Consider the following 6,096-nt stretch of genomic DNA (forward strand, 5'->3'; position numbering starts at 1 on the left):
CCACCCAGGTAAGGCTAATGTGGTGGTTGATGCTTTGAGTCGAAGGGTTGTTGCTGATTTGAGAGCCTTGTTTGCACGTTTGAGTCTGTTCGACGATAGAAGTCTGTTGGCAAAATTGCAAATGAGGCCTACTTGGACTAAACTGATTAAAGAAAAATAGTTCAAGGATGATTCGTTAGTTCTTCGGTTTCGGCAAGTTAAGAATGGTGAGAATGAGGATTTTGGACTGAATACTGACAGAGTTACGTGCTTTCATGGTAGAGTTTGTATTCCGAAAGACCCTAAATTGAGGCGGACAATTCTAAAAGAGGCTCGTGGGGGGCCTTGTGCTATGCATCCTGGAGGAAATAAGTTATATCGACACCTGCGAGAAGTGTACTGGTGGCCTGGACTAAAACGAGAGGTGACTGAATTGGTTGGGAAATGTCTGACGTGCCAGCAAGTTAAGGCCGAGCACCAATTGCCTTCTGGATTACTATAACCGGTGAAAATTCCACTATGGAAGTGGGATAGAGTAACTATGGACTTCGTGAGTGGGCTACCTTTGACACCCACCAAGAAAGATTCTGTGTGGGTAGTTGTGGATAGGTTAATGAAATATGCCCATTTCATACCTGTTCGTACTGATTACTCACTGCAAAAGTTAGCCAAGTTGTATGTGACGGAGATAGTGCGACTGCATGGGGTGCCAGTGTCGATTATTTCTGACCGAGACCCTAGGTTTACATCTTGGTTCTGGCAGAAGTTGCAGGAGGCGTTGGGTACACGATTGGATTTCAGTACTGCTTTTCACCCTCAGACAGATGGATAGTCGGAAAGGGTTATTCAAGTTTTGGAGGATATGTTAAGAGGTTGTATCATCGATTTTCATGGTAGTTGGGAGGACTACTTGCCATTGGCGGAGTTTACGTACAACAACAGCTACCAAGCAAGTATTTAGATGGCTCCATATGAGGCACTTTATTGGCAAAGATGTCGTACGGCTACGTGTTGGACAGAGTTGGGTGAACGACAAGTGCTTGGACCAGAATTAGTGGCAGGTACTGAAGGTAAAGTTAAGTTGATAAGAGATCAGTTAAAGGAGGCATCTGATAGACAGAAGTCGTATGCAGATCTAAAGTGAAAAGAGATTGAGTTCGCTGTTGGGGATATGGTTTTCTTGAAGGTTTCACCTTGGAAGAAGATCTTGAGGTTCGGCAAGAAAGGCAAACTGAGTCCGCGGTTTATAGGGCCTTATCGGGTTCCTAAACTGGTAGGCCCAGTAGCATATCAGTTAGAGTTACCACCGGAGTTGGACAGAATCCATGACGTCTTTCATGTGTCCATGTTGGGGCGATATCGATCGGATCCTTCACATGTTATGCCAATAGAGGAGATTGAGGTAAAGACTGATTTGACCTTTGAGGAGGAACCCGTGCAAATTTTTGATCGAAAGGTTAAAGTTTTAAGAAGGAAGTTGGTTCCGTTGGTGAAAGTACTGTGGCGTAATCATGGAAGGAAGAGGCTACTTAGGAGTCAGAAGAGACTATGCTTCAACAATACCCTCAATTATTGGGATCAGGTAATTTTCGAGGCCAAAATTTCTTTAAGGGGGTAGAGTTGTAACGCCCTGATTTTCGGGATTTTCCGGGTTTTTGTGATTTTTGGTAAATTTTGAAATTTTTGTGTTCTGAATATTAGAATTGTGCTTAAATGTGTTAGTGGGCCTTTAGAAGGCCCAAGCTTAAGTTAAATACGGTAAAATATCAAGTTGGATTTTAAGTGAATAAGAGACTTGGTTAAGTGGGCTTCTAAGAAGAACTTCGTAAATTACGACACAAATAAGGCCTTGGTAAAGTGGCAAGGTGGCGCCACTAAGTTCCTAAAAAAATGGCGTCTGGTAAGGAATTAAAGGTCCAGGGTTGAAGTTGCAAGGTAGGCATATGGTTACATTTTAATTTTAGGCAGGTGCCGAGCATGTGATCACTTAAGTGAATTTCGGCATGCCTTAGGGAGGTTGGGCCAATTTTTTTAGTTGATATTAGGGTTAGGTTCTTTTCTTTTTCTGTCGTGGAGAATTAGGGTTAGCCACCTAAAAGCTTTCACTGTTATTCATCCTTTCTGAGTTCTCACAAAAGCCGAAAACGCAAATTCCTTATCCTTGGTGCCGATTTCTTCTTCCTCTCTTTTTCCTCAATTTTCTTTCTTCCTTTTTGCTTTTTATTCTAGTCGAAATCTTCTGATCACCTTACTCACCTCCTCTGTCAATCCCATCCTCCACAAAACCTCTATAGCCGATTTCCACAAAAGCTAAAATCCTGAAAACTCACTTCTTGTGCCGATTTCTCCAAGCCAAAATCCTTCAGTTATTTTTGTTCTTTTTTATTAACTTTCATCTTCTCTAAACCCTTAGTATATGTCGGCAACATTACTTCAAAGTTATAGCCTCAAATCGTCATCTTCTTCATCACTTAAAAAGCCGAAATACCATAGATTTAGGGACTCATAGCCAAAACTTCAGATCTCCTAGATTCGAGTTCTACTATCGTTTAGAGGATAGATCTGCATCAGATCTGCGTAGAAATAAAAAAGGAATAAGTGGTAAGTGCTCATCACCTCAGATCTAGTTTTATTTTACAATTTAGAAGAGCCGAATTCCCTAAAATCTAGGGAGGCTGTCGATTTGGGCATAGGGCTTTAAGGGTCTTTAACTAACGATTTCTTTTGGTTATTAGTGTCTTCTAAAGGTTTGATCGAAGGCTTGGATCTTTGGAACAACTAGACTTAGACCTAGTCATCGGTTTTCGGCAAAAAGGTAAGATTCTAAAGGCTTTAGAGGCATGGTTCGATTATGGGTTGCTGAATATTGGGATTGGTTGTTATGGGTTGCAATCTAAGAATTGTGGTAATCAATTGTAGGACATCGTAAGGGATCTCAGTAGCAGTCGTCACGAAATAGGTGTCTATCGAACACCCTCTCATAGTTCAATTCGGCAAAAGCCGAAATGCCGAAATTTCGGTATTTCGTGGGCTTGTGAGTGTGCGAGTGCTCGCAAGACATTTAGAAATCATTAAATCTGAAATCACAAAGTGGTAAGTTAGTTGTGTGTGAAATTTCGTGCACTTCGGTAATTGGGCCTCGATATGCTAAAATTAGGCCCAATGGGCTTACGGGCCCATATGGGTAATAATAATAATATATAATATAAAAAATAGGCAATAAGTATGTTCTGTTAGACTGTAGAATTGAAACTGCTTAAACAGAGAAACTGGTCATAAAACTTGAGTTAAATGGGCTTAAATTGCTAATGGACACTGTAGGGCCCATTAGGGGTTTTAGGGCCCAATGGCTAAGATTGCGAAATTGAGATAAATAAATTACTGCGATGACAAATGGGCTAGTAAGGACCGTAACATTTATGAGAACCCTTAAAAACTGATAAAAGTGCTGAAATACCTTTATAGGTGGAAAGTTTACAGTTTTACCCCTAGGAGCAAAATTACTGATATACCCCTAGGGTTAAGGTTGACCTGAATGCATGTTTGATTGTTCCTATTTACTGCATGCCATGTTATTATTATCTGATGCATGGGACTGGGTTATTGATGGAGGAAGTACTGAAAGTGGCTTGTCCACATACTGGAGGCTTTGCCTCAACTATCGATATTTGAGCAACAATCGCAACTGTGGAGTGTAGAAATTTGGGTGGGTTGAGCTAATCCCACATGGAGTGTAGGGCTGTACGGTGGAGTGTAGCAGTTGGTTATAGGTTGGGTTGGGTTTGCATACACGAATATGTCTATTCTGTTCTGGAATGGGCCTATGGGCCATACTATTATCTGAAAAGGGGCTAAGGCCCGCCATCAGATTCGAAAAGGGCTTCACCAAGACCACCATTGTTATCTGAATGGGGCTTAGGCCCAATAGGCTTGAGCTGACTTGGGCTTTGGATGGGTTTTCCATACACACTAAGTTTTCCAAACTCACCCCCTTTCTCTTCCATCCTTGCAGGTGAGCCCTAGTTAGTGGACTTGGAGCTGGGTGGGATTCAGAATGGCCACGGAGATTAAATTTCTGGTTTTTAAATAAGTTTCAATTAGCTTCCTTTTAAATTTTGCATTTATTTTTGATTATTTCTATTTTGGTTAAAGTTGTAATAAGGCCGCTCTATTATTTTTATTTTGGGTTTTTAAATTACTTAAATTATTTTCAACTTGAGATTCACATCACTTAAATTGATTCCTTAAAATTGGTTAGCTCTAGGCGCATTTTATAAAAGTTACTTATTTTCAAAATATCACGATAACCGAGCAAAGCTTCCGCAACGTAAATGTTTTCAAAGGAAATAAATATTTTAAATAGACTTAAACTTAATTTGTTGTTCGTGGACAAGTAATAAGCTTAAAGTGTGGCAATGGATGTGTACTTGTCTAGGATTGGATCCGAAGGGAGCTTGGTACTTAAGTAGTCCGATGGACTCACCTCCTCTTTTCCGGTTTCGTACCTGGTGCTCAGCTTCCATTCACTTTAACCTATAATGAAATCATCCTTTGAACACTAAGCACGATTTTCTGGACTAAATATAGAAAATGTTTTTAGCGCTTCGATGTGGCACGTCGGATCCGGTCACAACGTTTAGGCCGGGTTCAGGGTGTTACAAGTCTAATATGATTAGTAACATGCATATTTAATTAGGCAAAAGATCCGATTGGACTTAATTTGGTTTCCAAACCCATAAGAGATAGAGTTGCCATGGAAGTAATTCTGAACATGTTAGCATGATGAAAATAAGTTGATTTGATTAATGTAATTATCATAGCCCATTTACTGTTGATTGTTTTTGTTGCTAAAGCCTTCATTCATACAATTAGGTACATTGCATTTAGATTAGAAATTGTATTAGGGATCATTCTTGCATTTAATTAATCTAATCATTACTATCTGAATTTATTGAGTTTTTTACATCAAATTGTTAATTATAATTTTGTAATTAATTGTTTAAGGTTATACAGTCCCTGTGGAGATGATAACTCATTTTTACTTACTTATTACTTGAAAGATTATGTACACTTGCGTAAACACGTTAGAATCCGTTACAAGTTTTTGGCATCTTTGGGGGGACTATTGCCTTAATCATTTTTTTTGTGAATTATTTTTACAATTTGGTTTTTATTTATTTATTTTATTTAATTTCTAACACTACTAATTTGTTCAATATTCTTTTTTTATTTATTCTTAATTGTTTTATGAGCATAGATCGAATCATTGATCTATTACCCGTTGACCCTGAAACTGAGCAAACTTTTAGACAAAGAAGACACGAAAAATCTACTTAAAGACAAGCCGAGATGAACCTTGGAAATTAAAACGATGGACAAGGTAATGGAGCTAATCAAGTGCACAACCCAATCCTTATTGCTGATGATAAGGATCATGCTATTAGACAATACAATGTGGTACTCTTCAATGAGTTAAATCCAGGAATTAGAAGGCTGGATACCGAGGCACCCCATTTCAAATTGAAACCAATGATGTTTTAAATACTCCAAATTGTGGGCCAGTTCAGTGGTATGCCCACGGAAGATCCACACTTACACCTTCATTTGTTCATGGAGGTAAGTGATTCATTCAAGATAGCTGGTTTGGCTGAAGACACACTGAGGTTGACACTATTTCCATACTAGTCTCAAGATCGAGCATGAGCATGGCTGAATTCATTGCCACCAAGTTAAATATCTACCTTGCAAGAATTAGTAGAAAGGTTTTTGGTAAAATATTTTCCACTGAGTAAGAATGCAAAATTGTGTAATGAGATAACTACTTTCTAACAATTAGATGATGTGTCTTTGTATGAGGCATGGGATAGATTCAAGGAATTACTTCATAAGTGTCCTCATCATGGGATTCCTCATTGTATCTAGTTGGAGACATTGTATAACAGTCTCAACACACATACAAGATTAATAGTAGATGCTTCTGCGAATGGTGCGATTTTGTCTAAGTCTTACAACGAGGCTTATGAGATCATTGAAAGGATCGCAAGTAATAACTACTAATGGCCAACAAATAGAGCAGTTTTAAGAAGACGTGTAGCTGGAGTGCACGAAGTGGACACA

The 6,096-nt window shown here is 39.0% G+C and overlaps 1 non-coding gene across 1 annotated transcript; it reads right to left on the reverse strand.

Annotated features, from left to right (window-relative positions):
- Positions 1–5,778: 5,778 nt before the first annotated feature.
- LOC128291005 (small nucleolar RNA R71) lies at positions 5,779–5,885 on the reverse strand. Its single transcript, XR_008280783.1, has one exon. It is a non-coding gene; the product is annotated as a small nucleolar RNA R71 (small nucleolar RNA).
- Between the last annotated feature and the right edge of the window lie 211 nt (positions 5,886–6,096).

Source organism: Gossypium arboreum, chromosome 3 (assembly GCF_025698485.1).
Source record: "Gossypium arboreum isolate Shixiya-1 chromosome 3, ASM2569848v2, whole genome shotgun sequence".
Taxonomy (NCBI): domain Eukaryota; kingdom Viridiplantae; phylum Streptophyta; class Magnoliopsida; order Malvales; family Malvaceae; genus Gossypium; species Gossypium arboreum.